Source organism: Oryx dammah, unplaced genomic scaffold, assembly GCF_014754425.2.
Source record: "Oryx dammah isolate SB20612 unplaced genomic scaffold, SCBI_Odam_1.1 HiC_scaffold_1, whole genome shotgun sequence".
In the NCBI taxonomy this organism is placed as follows: domain Eukaryota; kingdom Metazoa; phylum Chordata; class Mammalia; order Artiodactyla; family Bovidae; genus Oryx; species Oryx dammah.
In genome coordinates this window covers 89,543,167-89,560,061 of record NW_024070185.1, presented here as the reverse complement: position 1 = coordinate 89,560,061, position 16,895 = coordinate 89,543,167, and the positions used below count along the sequence as shown (strand labels likewise).

At 39.1% G+C, this 16,895-nt stretch overlaps 1 pseudogene; it reads left to right on the top strand.

Moving 5' to 3' along the window:
- Positions 1–234: 234 nt before the first annotated feature.
- The window catches only part of LOC120861536, a 29,686-nt pseudogene continuing 13,025 nt past the window's right edge, over positions 235–16,895 (top strand).

Genomic DNA, 16,895 nt, shown 5'->3' with positions numbered 1-16,895 from the left:
CTTTTTTTTTTTTTCCTTTGATTTTTGCAGTAGAGTATAGTTGATTAACAATGTTATGTTAGCTTCAGGTGTCCAGCAAAGTGGTTTAGTTATATATATACACACATATGTTTACTGTTTTTCACATTCATTTCCCATTTACATTATTACAGAATATACAGTTGGCCCTTGTTGGTGTTTTATTTTACATTTTATTTCTGAAGAATTCATTCATTCACACCCACATCAAACACCATGGATGTAGAGAAGGGAGAGTCCAACTCCATCATCACTGCTCCAGCCAACAGAGGCAAAAGTTCACAGACTAGATACAGGATCAGCAGATAAACTGGGCATGGAAAATGGTTCAGTATTTGCATGGCTCTGTTTTAAATATCATAGTGTGTATATATCAATTCCAAACCCCCAGTTTATCCCTGCCCCCCACCAACCTGTGCCCTTTGGTAACTGTAAGTGTGCTTCCTAAGTCTTTGAGTCTGTTTCCATTTTATAAATAAGTTCATTTTTTTAGATTCCACATATAAGCAGTTGTCATATGATATTTGTCTTTTTCTTTCTGACTTCACTTATTATGATAATCTCCAGGCCCATCTATGTTGCTGCAAATGCCATTACTTCATTCTTTTTACTGGCTGAGGAAATATTCCACTGTATATGTTTACCACATTTTCTTTCAGTTCAGTTCAGTTCAGTTCAGTCACTCAGTCATGTCTAATTCTTTGCAACCCTGTGGAATGCAGCATGCCAGTCTTCCCCATCATCACCAACTCCTGGAGCCTGCTCAAACTCATGTCCATTGATTTGGTGATGCCATCCAACCATCTCATCCTCTGTCATCCCCTTCTCCCACCTTCAATCTTTCCCAGCATAAGGGTCTTTTCCAAAGGATCAGTTCTTCTTATCAGGTGGCTAAGTATTGGAGTTTCAGCTTCAGCATCAGTCCTTCCAGTGAATGGTCAGGACTGACTTCCTTTAGGATGGACTGGTTGGATCTCCTTGCAGTCTAAGGGACTCTCAACAGTCTTCTTCAATACCACAGTTCAAAAACATCAACTCTTCAGCGCTCAGCTTTCTTTATGGTCCATCTCTCATATGCTACATGACTACTGGAAAAGCCATAACTTTGACTAGACAGGCCTTTGTTGACAAAGTAATGTCTCTGCTTTTTAATATGCTATCTAGGTTTGTCATAGCTTTTTTTCCCAAGGAGCAAGCGTCTTTTAATTTCATGGTTGCAGTCACCATCTGCAGTGATTTTGAAGCCCAAGTAAAAAAAGTCTGTCACTGTTTCCATTGTTTCCCCATCTATTTGCCATGAAGTGATGGGACCGAATGCCGTAATCTTACTTTTTTGAATGTTGAGTTTTAAGCCAACTTTTTCACTCTTCTCTTTCACTTTTATCAAGAGGCTCTTTAGTTCCTCTTTGCTTTCTGCCATAATGGTGGTATAATCTGCATATCTGAAGTTATTGATATTTCTCCCGGCAATCTTTATTCCAGCTTGTGCTTCATCTAGCCTGGCATTTTGCATGATGTACTCTGCATGTAATTTAACTAAATAGGGTTGCTGCTGCTGCTGCTAAGTTGCTTCAGTCATGTCTGACTCTGTGTGACCCCATAGACGGCAGCCTACCAGGCTCCCCTGTCCCTGGGATTCTCCAGGCAAGACCACTGGAGTGGGTTGCCATTTCCTTCTCCAATGCATAAAAGTGAAAAGTGAAAGTGAAGTCGCTCAGTCATGTCCAACTCTTCGTGACCCCATGGACTGCAGCCTACCAGGCTCCTCCATCCATGGAATTTTCCAAGCAAGAGTACTGGAGTGGGGTGCAATTGCCTTCTCCAAAATAAATAGGGTTAGGAGTCATCATTTTAAAATCTTTCTCTCAGGCCTTTCTTTAAAGTCTAATGTCTTCAGGCGTCTCTACTGAGGCCTCTTTATGCATGGAGGAAGGAATTCAGTTCTTTTTTTACTTGTAGCCCTTTCCCCTGTTTTATTCTGACTCCAAATTGCTGAATTCTTTGGAGTTCCCTCAGCTATGAGATCACTTCCACATCTGGCTGATCCAACAACCCTCCTTGATCCCTGTCTTGTCTCAGGCAGTTTCTCCCATCATGGTAAGTGATCAAAGGGGTGACTCTGGTTTTTGGCTTGTCACTTTAATCAGCCACTGACAACTGGTGGCTCAGCTTTGTTTCCTCCAGTTCAGCTGACCTTCTGACAGTAACTTTAGGTTATTTTAGTGTGTTTACAAATAATCTTTTATTACTTGAAAAATAGTAATACAATAATCTTTCAACATGACATCTTGTCCCATCACTTCATGGCAAATAGATGGGGAAACAGTGGAAACAGTGTCAGACTTTATTTTGGGGGGCTCCAAAATCACGGCAGATGGTGATTGCAGCCATGAAATTAAAAGATGCTTACTCCTTGGAAGAAAAGTTATGACCAACCTAGATAGCATATTCAAAAGCAGAGACATTACTTTGCCAACAAAGCTTCGTCTAGTTAAGGCTATGGTTTTTCCAGTGGTCATGTATGGATATGAGAGTTGGACTGTGAAGAAAGCTGAGCGCCGAAGAATTGATGCTTTTGAACTGTGGTGTTGGAGAAGACTCTTGAGAGTCCCTTGGACTGCAAGGAGATCCAACCAGTCCATTCTAAACGAGATCAGTCTTGGGTGTTCTTTGGAAGGAATGATGCTAAAGCTGAAACTCCAATACTTTGGCCACATCATACGAAGAGTTGACTCACTGGAAAAGATTCTGATGCTGGGAGGGATTGGGGGCAGGAGGAGAAGGGGATGACAGAGGATGAGATGGCTGGATGGCATCACTGACTCGATGGATGTGAGTCTGAGTGAACTCCGGGAGTTGGTGATGGACAGGGAGGCCTGGCATGCTGCAGTTCATGAGGTTGCAAAGAGTCAGACATGACTGAGCGACTGAACTGTACTGACTGAATCTTTCAACAATATAATTCTATATTCCATTCCGATCTTTCTGTCACATTTTAATTTCTATGTATTCACAGGTTCCTATGGAGGGAGGAGCCTGGTAGGCTACAGTCCATGGGATCGCAAAGAGTCGGACACGACTGAGCAACTTCACTTTCACTTTCTTTCACTTTCACAGGTTCCACAATGCATTTTTATTATTTTTGTTAAACAGTCTTAATTATATTTAAATACACACATGTATATGCATACACAGTAAATATTTTTAAAAGGGCTTTTAAAATTTTCCTTTTTGTATTCTCCATCCTTTCCCACAGATCCATTTGTCCAGCTAGTATCATTTCCCTTTAACATTTCAGCATTTCTTATAATGCTGGTCTACTGCAGAGATTTCTGGAGAAGGAAATGGCAACCCACTCCAGTTTTCTTGCCTGGAAAATCCCATGGACGAAGGAGTCTGGTAGGCTACAGTCCATGGGGTCTCAGACACGACTGAGCGACTTCACTCACTCACTGCAGACATATGCCTCAGGTTTCTGTTTTTGTTATTTTTTTCCTGGAAATGTCTTTATTTTGCTTTCATTTTTGAAGTGTATTTTTATTAAAGAATTTAATTTTTTTTTCTTTAAACATTTTAGAGATTCATTTTATTGTGTTCTGGTTCCTGCTGTGTGTGATGGGAAGTCAAATGGTATTTGCATTGTTTGTTCTCCTATAAGTCATGTTTCCATTTTCCTCTGGTTGCTTTTTAAGATTTGCTCTTTATATTTTATTATTATCAGTTTGCCTATCATGCCACAGTTGTGGTTTTCTAGGGATTGTTTTCTTTGTAGTTTGCTGAGATTCTTGCAATTGTGGCATGGTGTTTTTCAATGATTTGGGCAAAATTTCAGCCATAATTTTTTTCAACATTTCTTCTGCACCTCTCTCCCTCCTCTTTCTAAGGCACCAGCTACACATATATTAGAGCATTTGCTATTGTCCTACACATCTCAAGTGCACTGTTCTTTTATACCCTTTTATCTTTTGAGGGTTTAGTTTGGGTTCTTTCTCTTAAAAAAAAAAAATTACTTATTTGGCTGTCTTGGGTCTTAGTTGTGGCACAAGGGAACTTTGTTGCATCATTCAGGATCTTTCACTGAGGTGCTCAGGCTTAGTTGTCCTGCAGTATGTGGAATCTTGGTTCCCCGACCAGGCATTAAACCTGCATTCCCTGTCCTGAAAGATGGACTCCCAACCACTGGATCACTAGGGAAGTCCAGCTTGGGTATTTTCAATGAAAATGTCCTTAAGTTTATGGTCCTTTACTCAACTGTTTCCTGTCTTCTATTAAGTCTAGTAAATTCTTCATTTCTGATGTTTTATTTTTATTTCTGACTTTACTGTTTGGTTATTTTTTGTTTATAGCTTCTGTGCCCAGATGAAATTCTCAATCTCTTCATGTTTTTTGTCTGCCTTCCCAGTAGATCCTTTAGCATTTTTAGCATAGTTATTTTTTAAATTTAGCCTCTTTCTTTGAGACAATGGTAGATTCCTATCAGTTGTAAGAAATATGGAGTGAACATATGACCCTTTACCCAGTTCCCCTGTGATAAAATCTTATAAAATTGTGGAACAATATCACATGAATATTGACATTGATACAATCAAGATATAGAATATTTGTACCACCACAGTAGTTCCTCCTAGTACCCTTTATAGCCATCTCCCCCAATCCCAGCCCCTGAACCTAGGCAACCACTAACCTGTTCTCCCTAATTCTTTCATCTCAAGAATGTCATATAAGTGAAATTATACAGTATATAACCATTTAGGATTGGGTTTTAAAAATTCATATAATTCCCTTGTAATTTCATACATGTTACATATATCAAGAATACAATCTTTTTTTTTTTTAAATCACTGAATAGCATTCTGTTATATCAAAATTCCTGCCTGATATATACACTTGTTTGTTGTTGTTCTTGTTTAGTCATTAAGTTACCTTGAGCCCCAAGGGGGCTGATATATACACTTCTATATGTAAAATATGTAGTTGATGGGCAGCTGCTGGATAGCACAGGGAGCTCAGCTCAGTAATCTCTGATGACCTGGAGGGGTGAGATGGGGCACAGGGAGGCTTAAGAGGGGGGGATATATGTATACTTATAGCTGATTCATGTTATACAGCAGAAGTTAACACAATGTGGTAAAGCAATTATGTTGTTGTAGTTTAGTTGCTAAGTTGTGTCTGACTCTTTGAGACCTGATGTACTGCAGCATGCCAATTATACTCCAATTTAAAAAAGAAAAGATCTTTTTCCATCTTTACCAAAAAAAAATTTCCTATCTGGTTATTCCAACCTTTGGAATATTTCTGTATCTCCTCCTAATGCATGTTTCCTCTCATGATCAAGGGTCAATTTTCCTGCTTCTTTTGTGCCTATAATTTTTTTTTTTTGTATACTGGATATTTTATATAAGATAAAAGCAATAGCTAAAATAAGTAATATTTGCCTCAAGAAAAGAGCATACTCCTATCAAAATGTTAGAATTAGGGGCTGAATCAATCTGATGTGTAGTTGGGCTGGATATGGGCTTTGTTGGGGCTTTATCTGATTCAGCACACCACTGGCTTCTAATATTTGGGGGATTAGTCCCTTCTCATTAGAAGAGCCTAGGGTTTCAACATCTGTGAGCTTCTGGAGATTTTTTTCTGTCTGTTATTGTCATGTTGCTAGCTTTTCCAACTGTGGAATATATCTCTCTGATTTACAATCCTTGTGGAAGGAGGGTAACTAAGGAAAAGTCTTTGCTCTGTCATTCTGCTCCTGGCTTTCTGAGCCAGGGGATATCTCTCTATTTTGCTACTCTGCCTCCATCTTTTGGAAGGCAGCTGCCTTACTTTATATAAAGGCCTGCAAAGTCCCAGGGGGATTTCTCTCAGCCAAGTCTGTGCTCTGACTCTGATGTATTGTCCCTGAGCACATTGTCAAGTCCTATAGAAAGGGTTGGCAGTTGGAGAGAGACTTACTCTGTCACTGGAGTTTCTCAGAATTCTAATCTATCAAGCCAGCCCATGCACATCCATTAAAAGGTCATTAAATTTTCTGTGGATTTCTCTATTTTTCCCCATGGGTTTTTTGTTGTTGTTGCTTTGCCGTGACTGAAAGTCTCTGTGTAGGAGTGAAAATATCTTCTAAGAGGAGCTTGTCACTTGCTAGAGTTTAATTCATTTAGATTCTTTGCATTCTTGGCAATCTAATGAGTTTAAAGAAACAAAAGAAAACAAAAAGCACTTCTGTCCACCTGAAGGGCTTGTCAGTTTCTAGTTTTGCTTAGGACTGAGTAAATCCTAACTATGAAGTAATTTTTTTTCTAGGGAGCAATATATATCAGTCTCCTTGTTCTCCCTCGGCACTTTATTCTCATTCTTTTGAAAAGATCCTTAAATTTTTTCATGTTCTTTTGAGGTAAAGTTTTAGATGCCAAAGCATTCTGTTTGCAGAACTCAGAGAGGGGATTAACAGTGAAGTTATCTTTTCCTTACAGAAAGATGTTCATCAATTCTCCCTGTTTTCATCCCCACCTCTCACCCCTCCTATTCTCCATTGCACTTGATTTTTCAAGGGCTCTGGGTGGCAGATTGTGATGTCTTCCTTAGATGTGTTAATATCATTCATGCATATTTTGACTGCTGCTTCCTCAACCTTGGTTCATTAATATGAAACTTATCACCTTGCTTTATAGTTTCTAGAGATTTGTTGAACACTCCTAGGGATCTTGAACTAGAAGATTACATCAGGATACATGCTAACTAACCAGAGTTAGGGCTGAATCCCAAGCAACCTGATTCCTGGTCCGGTTTACTTTTCATTAAGCTTATCACTGCCTTGTTTCATTCTCCCATATTTCTTTCTGTATTGAGGTTTACTGAAGGCATTACTGAAGAATCATCCAGGATGCCACACTGTAACAGTGGTTCAGCTGACAGCTACCCAAGCCAGTGCTCTTATTGATGAGCCAATACATATCCAAGATACAGGCCTGACTTCATTTCAGATAAAGCTTCTTTGAGAATCACTGGAAGATGAAAAGGGGAACCTGTTTCATTCTCAAGCCAACTATAGGGCCAATGAAGTTGGTGAGCAAGCACCTTTTCTTGGAGATTATTATGTAGGGGTCTACCCCATGCGTCTCCTTTGGTCCCTGAAACCTGAGAAGATATTAATTAGACTGTTGAAAAGAGATGTGATGAATAGCCCTTTGCAGGTCCAATTAAAACTTTATGATTCAGACGTGATGGTAACCCATGTTGCCATCACTACTCCAAATGTCAGTCTGATTTTGTAGAGGTGGTTTGTAGCACCTGGTGTCACCCGGATCCTAGTCATTGAAGGCTGCCTTCAGGGAGACTGCTTTCCCCTCCAGGCGAGTAGAAATACCATGGTTATTGTCATCTTTTCTGCCCCCTCTTTTGAATCCCTTCTCCTCCTAGAAGTTTGTCTTAAAAATGGATATATAGAGAGTATTCCTTTCCTGACTTAGAATCACAGTTAACTTTCGAACAGAACAAGAATGTGGTGATAGCTTTTGTCCAACTCAGGCTTTATCTCAGCGATTCTGGAGCCTAAGGATATGGCAGTAGTTTATTAGAGTGCCTGCATTTTGGAATTTCCATAGCTTTGGATTTCTGTGAAATTCATTCACATATCTGAAGACCCTCATCTTGATATGGAACTGTGTCCCAGGGTTTTTTTTGGGAGTTCTGTCATGTCTGAATTTTAATTTAGTCATAGGTCATTACTTGACTGCCACAATAAACTGATGATATAATGAATTGAAATGTAAAAAACACAGAGGATGCAAAGGAACTTTATACCCTTTAATTATATAAATATTGCATGTTTATAGGATATTCCATAAACCAGCAGCTAATATAACATTCTTCCTAATGGCTATAGAATTTATCATAATTTCTCATAGTAATCTCAACATATCAATAAGTGGTTCAAAACATCTGTTGCTACATTTTTCAGAGTTTATTATGGGACTGGATGAAGCAAAGTTAATTTCCTGGAAATAGCTCTCAGTAGGTCCAGGTTTCAGGTGTGTGTGAGGTGGCTTTGATCTGGAATCAGGATGTATTTACTCTATTATTTTTTTTTTCTAATAGTCACCTTCTAGAACTGAGACAAGGAGACCCGAAGTGTTAGAGGTGGTTTCTGACAACATGGAGTTTTAGGTGGCACAGAAGGGAAAAAAGCTTTCCTTTGCAAATTCACCATGATTCATGCACTCCTTTTGGGTAAATTTGAAATTTTTTATACTCAGTATTTAGAATATAGATGACTTTATTGTGTATAGGGATCAAGAAGTAAGTGACACAAACTTCCTTGCCTCTAATATTCAGTTAAGAATCTGAATATTAGTGCAGGGCTTTCGCCTTGGGATTATGTGTTGGTTTAGGTTGTGCTAAGAGGTATAAGGTCAGGAAACAACAGTTAGAACTGGACATGGAACAACAGACTCATTTCAAATAGGAAAAGAAGTACGTCAAGGCTGTATATTGTCACCCTGCTTATTTAACTTATATGCAGAGTACATCATGAGAAACGCTGGGCTGGAAGAAACACAAGCTGGAATCAAGATTGCTGGGAGAAATATCAATAACCTCAGATATGCAGATGACACCACCCTTATGGCAGAAAGTGAAGAGGAACTAAAAAGCCTCTTGATGAAAGTGAAAGTGGAGAGTGAAAAAGTTGGCTTAAAGCTCAACATTCAGAAAACTAAGATCATGGCATCCGGTCTCATCACTCCATGGGAAATAGATGGGGAAACAGTGTCAGACTTTATTTTTTGGGGCTCCAAAATCACAGCAGATGGTGACTGCAGCCATGAAATTAAAAGACACTTACTCCTTGGAAGAAAAGTTATGACCAACCTAGATAGCATATTCAAAAGCAGAGACATTACTTTGCCGACTAAGGTCTGTCTAGTCAAGGCTATGGTTTTTCCTGTGGTCATGTATGGATGTGAGAGTTGGACTGTGAAGAAGGCTGAGTGCCAAAGAATTGATGCTTTTGAACTGTGGTGTTGGAGAAGACTCTTGAGCATCCATTGGACTGCAAGGAGATCCAACCAGTCCATTCTAAAGGAGATCATCCCTGGGTGTTCTTTGGAAGGAATGATGCTAAAGCTGAAGCTCCAGTACTTTGGCCACCTCATGCGAAGATATGACTCATTAGAAAAGACTCTGATTCTGGGAGGGATTGGGGACAGGAGGAGAAGGGGACGACTGAGGATGAGATGGCTGGATGGCATCACGGACTCGATGGATGTGAGTCTGAGTGAACTCTGGGTGTTGGTGATGGACAGGGAGGCCTGGCGTGCCACGATTCATGGGGTCGCAAAGAGTCAGACATGACTGAGCGACTGAACTGAACTGAACTGAACTGAAGAGGTATAAACCCTCTTAGACACTGTGTGTGCTGGGTCTCCTGATTTGGGTGCTTATTTTGTTGGGATACAAAAAAGGGTTGTGTTGTGTGGGGCCCAAAGAGTTAAGTCTCAAAGAAGTTCTCAAACAACATTTTTCCAGAATAAGATGCTCAGCATTCTTAAGTACTGTCAATCAGAAGATGCAAAAACATCCCTATTCATGTATTAAAATAGTATTTTTAAACCAAGATATATTCAATATCACTTTATTTCTTCTTTTCTCAAGGTGAGAAAATATAGCAGTATTTTGTTTTGAAAATTCCCAATATTCCTTTAAACCAAGTCCCTCTTCTCATATATGGATAGGATGAGGCTTTCTTAGCTAAAATCACTTATACCATAATAGAATATCCCCAATAAGGGCATAATAAAGTACTTTCAATATGTAGGCTCTAGTGTATTTTGGAAGCAAGCTGCCTACACTGTAAGTATAGAATGATACCCTGACCATCCCCATTTTGGTGTAAAATGTCATCACTGTATAGTCAGATGAGTATAACAGAGCTATGTTAGGTCAGTATTTTAGATAAGATAATCATTTCAATACATTTTTTCTTTGAAAAGCCATATACTTCTTTGAGAACCCAATTAAATCTGTGGGCATGCTCATCAGTAAAATGTACATATAAACATACATAGTCTTGCACATAATTTCAGGACCTTCACTGATTTCCTGATGCCTATTTGTGTATCTCTTTATAGGTTAAGAAGCCATAGCCTAATTTCTATGGCTTTCTTTACTCCAACACTATAGAAATGACTCATTATGAGTCCTCAGGTCTCTGATTCTAGAGACTGAACATTGTCAGTGAACATGGTTTCCAATGAAACTTCTGAATATTATGCTTCATTATATATTCAGTCAGTTTTAATTCTGCCCCAGATACAAGGCTGAAAATGTGGCGATTCTATAGGAAATTTATACCTAACTCTAAAATTTGTGGTGCATTTCTCCTTTTTGTTATCAGTATTCTATTTTTCTCACCTTCCCTTCATACTCAGTTCTGTGGGTTATGTTTAGTCTTCTTCCCAGAAGAGGGTTATTTCCCAGGTGTAATTGATTGGTTTGGTGGTATTGGTGGGGTGATTGAATTCCAGGCCAGTCTCCTGGCCAGTCATGGCCTTGGTGCCGTGGCCTTGGCCTATTATAATTATGAAGACCTGACTTTTCGAGTGGAGAAGTAGATTTGGAATATTTTGAGGAAGCTGTCAACTTTGTCCTGAGACATCCTAAGGTAAATTTTGTCTTTTTAGTCAGTTTCAGTCCCTAGTTTTCAATTATCATGATATTCTATGACTTCTTTTAACTTCCAAGTGTGATTCACCCTCCATGAACTTGAAATTCTATTCACATGATTTATTTTGCATCCTATGTCTTAGCTCAGAATGATGAAATACATGGTTAGTCTGTGTCCTTCATGGAATCAAAGGCATTGGCTTTGCATTCAGACATAAATGGCTTTCACTTCTGGTTCCACACCATCTGGTTGTGGAAATTTGGGCAAGTTGCTAAGAACCTCTAATCCTCAGTTTCTTCATCTGTTAAAAAATATTGTAATGCCATTACTTCACAAGGTTATTCTGAGAATTAAAGGGAATATTAAAAGCCAAGTCTCATTAGAGTAACTGACAACACTAAACACTCAATAAATCTGGTGAATTATTATTATTATCACCTTCTCTGATAATTATTAAATCACCATACTTAATTAGATAGAAAATCTGATTTATTAGGTAGAAAGACAGATTTATTTGAATAGAGGGTCTGAATTTTTAGTTACTTGACACGTCTTAAACATAATGCTGTAGTACTTTCTAACCCATGTAACTTCTTAAAATTTTACAATGTGCTTTGCTGCTTGCTGTAAGAGAGTTGATGCATTTTAGCCCTTATTTATTGTTAATATCTTTTTCTTAATAAGAATTAATCTATGAGTTAAGACTCTGTATTACATCCTTTTTCATATAAGGATCATCAAAATATGGTCAAAATTGCCATTGCAAGATGAGCAACAATTGCTGACAATCTACTGAAGCGTTGACTTTTTAAATAGCTATTTCTGATGAATATAATGGAATTGTCCTTGAATTATCAAATAGGCATTGTTATCATTGTGCTAGTCCTCTTGTTGGCTTAAATAACAATTTAATTCTGTTTCTCACTCTTTTAACTTTGATCGGCTTGTAGGTGCTGGTGACTTTTCTATCATTGTTTCCACCAGTTTACATAGATAGCTGTTGGGGTCCTTTAATGGACCGGGACCTGGTGGTCCGGAGGTGACGATAAGAAAGTGAAAGAGAGAGACAGGCCGATACTCCCTGGTTTACGCAGAGAACCAATAAAGCCCTTGACACAGGACTTGTATCTCTCAGGAAGGCACCGGGCACCCTCTCGAAGGTGGGTGAAGGCCCAGGGCGCCTTCTCGAGAGAGTCTTAGAAGCCTGGGCAGGAGAGTGAGCAAGATGGGTCTCTGTGCTTCAAAGAATCAGCTGAGGAAAGAGAGAGAGAAAGGAAGGAAGGCAGGAAGGCAGGAAGGAAGGAAGGAAGGAAGGAAGGAAGGAAGGCAGACACAGGGACCCAAGCTCTGATGGAGCAAAGGTGCTCCAATGATTTCTCTGTGAGTATATAAAGGCTGTGGTACAAGAAGTTTCTTTGACAATGATAAAGATCAGAAAACCAAATGTACAGCAACTGTCACCAAGGGAACAAGGGATTAAGGAGACAATCCATATCTCAAGAAAGGGGAATGAGACTAAGCAGTTTTGTCATAAAGAGAATGTTTACTAAAGGAGATTCAAGCCTGTCTCACACAGTGACCTCAGTTCCTGGGAGCAGCATGCTGTTCCGCTTAAAAAGAAACAAAGGACTTGTGAGAAACAGCACGTAGGAATCCTCCTGTTAAACATTCCCTGATAGCTAGCTAGTTAGTGACTAAGCCAGGTCTGGAAACCAGATTTCTTTCCTAAGCTCTAAGTATATTTTATTAAACCTGCTTCACACTGTCTGTTCCTCAGAAGGCTAGACCTCAGATATTTCAGTTCCTTGGAAGTCTTGTTTGTCCATCTGTTGGTTTGAAGTGTCTTCCAAAGGTCTCTAAATTCCCTAATCCAAAATTTGGTGGCAGAAGTTGTAATAAGAGTTAGTGTTCTGCCAAAGGCCAGAAATAAATTAAATAAATCCTGCATATATATCTGAGTCACCTTTTTGTTGTTGTTACTCATCCATGATATACTGGCTTTACTTTATTTTCCATGGCTAAATCCATTCTGAATTCTCATCTCTCCTGCCATACCTGTGACTCTGTATATTTTATATTGACATAGAATTTCAGAACTTGAAAAGTTCTTTTAAACAAAATTAGAGGTGAGGGTGGAAGTTCAAGCTACTTCTCTTATTATGCAGGGTAGAAAATGGAGAGTACATATGACTCACTCAATTTGTTTCATTTTTTCCTTTGCTGAAGAACTTCTTACATTTCTGTCAACTAGATACAAGTGGTATATTCATTCATATTTTTCTAAATAATAAGAAAAAACCCAAACATTACTTAATAAAAAATTTTTTTCTAAGAAAATCTAGGGAATCGATATGACTTTAGAAGAGATGTGACTCCCTGAATCTATCCTTGCATGGGATCAATGCTCAAGCAGTATGAAGGCTTTATTTTGCACTATTAATTTTAAAAAAAGATCTTTAACTCCTTCTTCCTTTTTTTTTTTTTTTTGCTCTCCCATATCAACTAGGAGTTGTATATTCTACCCTCATAAATAGCTCATGGACACGTTTCCTTTTTATCACCACCAGTAATAAAAAAAAGGCACCTTCTTTCTTGCCTGTACCATTGCAGTAGGCTTGACTTTTCTGCCTCCATTTTTCAAGTCAGAGTTATAAGACTAGGTTTTTCTAGAGCACAGTTATTTTACTCATTTGCTTAACAGTCTCTCAATTTACCACAGGATAAAGGTCAAGATTCCTAGCATCTTTAATAAAGTTTTTCATAATCTGACTTATGTATGTGTGTGTATGGTTAGTTGCTCAGTCATGTCCGACTCTTTGCAACCCCTTGGACTGTAGCCCTCCAGGCTTCTCTGACCATGGGGATTCTCCAGGCAATAATACTGGAGTGAGTTGCTATGCCCTCCTCCAGGGGATCTTCCCAACCCAGGGATCGAACCCAGGTCTCCCGCCTTGCAGGCAGATTCTTTGCCACCTGAGCTACCAGGGAAGCCCATGAATACTGGAGTAGGTAGCCTATTCCTTCTCCACAGAATCTTCCCAACCCAGGAATCAACCCGGGGCCTCCTGCATTGCAAGTGGATTCTTTACCACTTGTGCCTTATCTTATGCTTCTCTTTAAAATTTCTCCTGATTCTCCACTGTGTAAGGAAGAGTCAAAGCTGCTTATTAGCATGTTCTTCCAAGCCATTCCCTGTCAAGCTGCTGTTTTCCTTTCCAGCCTTATTTTACTACTTCCTTGTTTTATACTTTAAACTCAAGTAGTAAAGAACTACTGTGGTCCCCTGAATGCACTGCTCCTGAGTTTTAGCAGGTGTTCTTCCCATGGCGAATCCACTAGGAATGCTTTGGCTATGTTTTCAGAAAAGTCACTGAGGGTGGCTTAAGCAGCATCAACATAAGGCATTTTATTTTCTCATGTAACAGACCTGGAGATAGGTGTTTCCAGCTTTAGTTTGGAGACTCAGAGGAGTTTCTGAACAAGGAGACTGGACTGACATTTCTGTGATTTCCTGACTTTCTCCTCAAGATCACAAGATGGCTGTGGCATTTCAGGCATTAAATCAATAAGCTAGCATTATAAGCTGGAAAAAAATGGTCAGGAAACTTGGCTTTCTCCTCATGATTCTATTCTATTTTTATGTTGGGGGAAAAAGCCAAGATCATAGGTAAAATTTACTGTCTTTCCAGGAGCAGCTTGAAAAGGATGTAGCAAAGGTGAATGGATTCACATCCATCAGACTTTATCTTTTGAGACTAGATACCTTGCTATGCCCTAAAAAAACAAGGCCATGTGAGCTTTAAAACTGTGGAGACTGGCCCCTGTCTAGGCAGCTAACAATGTCTACTACACTTAGCATAGAATGACATTTCTTGTTTACTCTAACTTTTTTTTAACATAAATACTCAACTTATAGCCCATTTCTTCTGAGATTCTTTTTTTTCTTAATTTTTATTGGAGTATAGTTAATTTACAGTGTTGTGTTAGTTTCAGAAAACATAGCAAAGTGAATCAGCTATGCATATACATATATGCACTTTTTTTTTTCAGATTCTTTTCCCATTTAGGCCACTATGCAGTATTGAGTAGTATTCCCTATGCTATACAACAGGTTCTTATATTAGTTACTTATTTTAAATATAGTTATGTCTGATTCTGCCTTCTGGGTTGACAGGCTTGCCTATGTGCATTATTTTATCATAGAATTTATGCTGCTGCTGCTAAGTCGCTTCAGTCGTGTCTGACTCTGTGTGACCCCATAGACAGCAGCCCACCAGGCTCCCCCGTCCCTGGGATTCTCCAGGCAAGAACACTGGAGTGGGTTGCCATTTCCTTCTCCAATGCATGAAAGTGAAAAGTGAAAATGAATAGGAGGAAAGAAGCAGACAATCTCTTCATTTGGTGGTGAGTTCCTTGATAAAAAAAAATATGCCTTTTTTTCCTCTGTGTCCCCCCAGTGCTTGTACAGGGTAGATGATCTAAAGTGTTTGTCAGGTTTGATGACTGACAATGAAAGAGGAAGCTAAGCTAAGCCTTTTTTCTGAAACCTTTTCCAGAGGAGAAACCTTTTCCGGAGGAGAAACATTTTGGGGAAATCAAAGCAAGTCTACAATCCTCTATTCAAGTTTTCATGTTCTATTCTACTAAACTCATCATTTTTACTCAGTCTTTTCCTAGAGAGCACCCTTTCCTCTGAACTTTTAGATAGCTCAGAATTAGTGCAACAAAGTTTATTAATCAATTTTATGCTGGCTAATATTATTTACAGTAAGTACATACCTTTTTTTTCTCTATTTTTTCATGTAACACACACATTTTAATTGAAGTATAGTTGATTTACAGTGCTCTGGTTTCAAGTATACTACATAGTTATTTGATATTTTTATCATGTCTTTTTCTTATTTTCCCTTCTACACTTTTTTAAGGGAATTTAAAATAGCATCTAACACAACCCATAGTATTCAGTCAGTAAGAGCCTGACATATTCTTGAAGGAGTCATCTCCTTGGACATTAGTTATGTATTCCAAAGCTCTAGAACTGGGCATGTAGGTGGGATTAGTACTTGCTTTGTTTCCACTAGCCACTGAAGTTCATTGATTGATAGAGATGGTAAGGTTTTGCTAAATGATGGATGGAATCAATATCTAATTTATATTATTTTTCAGGTCTGTTTACCTAAAACAAATAGACCTCCAGATATTTCTCTGCCAAGGTGGGTTTAATCAAGATCAGCAGAGAACTGCAATTTGGTGTTTCAACCATGAAGAGCCACATGCAAGTCTCCACACAGCAAGGGAAAGGGAGTGCTTTTATGGAGGGGAAAAGGAAGTTGGGGGTTGGGAGGGGAAGACCTATAGTAACAAGACTCTGTGGCTTTTCATTGGCTGAATCCTGGCCTAGAAAGGAGTCTTCCTCCAGCTGGACTCTGGGTATGGGAGCTCCCCTTTCTGGTCTCCCAGTTTTACTTAATTGAGGTTTCTTGTTTATTAAGTTTTTGCATTTCCCAATTTAGATCAAGATCTTTCTCTGAAAACATCACTGATTAAGAGTCAGGTTTTCTAGTTTCATCAGCCACTTGTTCTTCAGTGCCAAGAAGAACCTTTCCTGGGGGTAATGTCTCACATTGGAGGGCAGGTGTATAGACTGGAAACCAGTTGAGGTCCCATGCAAGTAACAAGGAGGGACAACTATCTAGCATTTTCATCTAAAATCCATATGTTATCGAGATCATCTAAAGCATTATGTCATCACCAAAAGTTGACAAACTTCCAGGGACTTCCCTCATGATCCAGTTAAGACTCTGCCCTTCCACTGCTGTAGGCAATGAGTTTGATCTCTAGTAGGAGAATTAAGATCCCACATACAGCACAGCACAGCCAAACAAAACAAAAAAGCAAAAACATAAAAAGAGAGTTCCTTAGATTGCAAGGAGATCCAACCGGTCATTCCTAAAGGAAATCAGTCCTGAATATTCATTGGAAGGACTGATACTGAAGCTGAAACTCCAATACTTTGACCATCTGATGTGAAGAACTGACTCATTGGAAAAGACCCTGATTCTGGGAAAGATTGAAGGCAGGAGGAGAAGGGGATGACAGAGGATAAGATGGTTGGATGGCCTACTCGATGGACATGAGTTTCAGTAAGCTCCAGGAGTTGGTGATGGGCAGGAAAGACTGGTGTGCGGTAGTCCATGGGGTCTCAGAGAGTTGGACA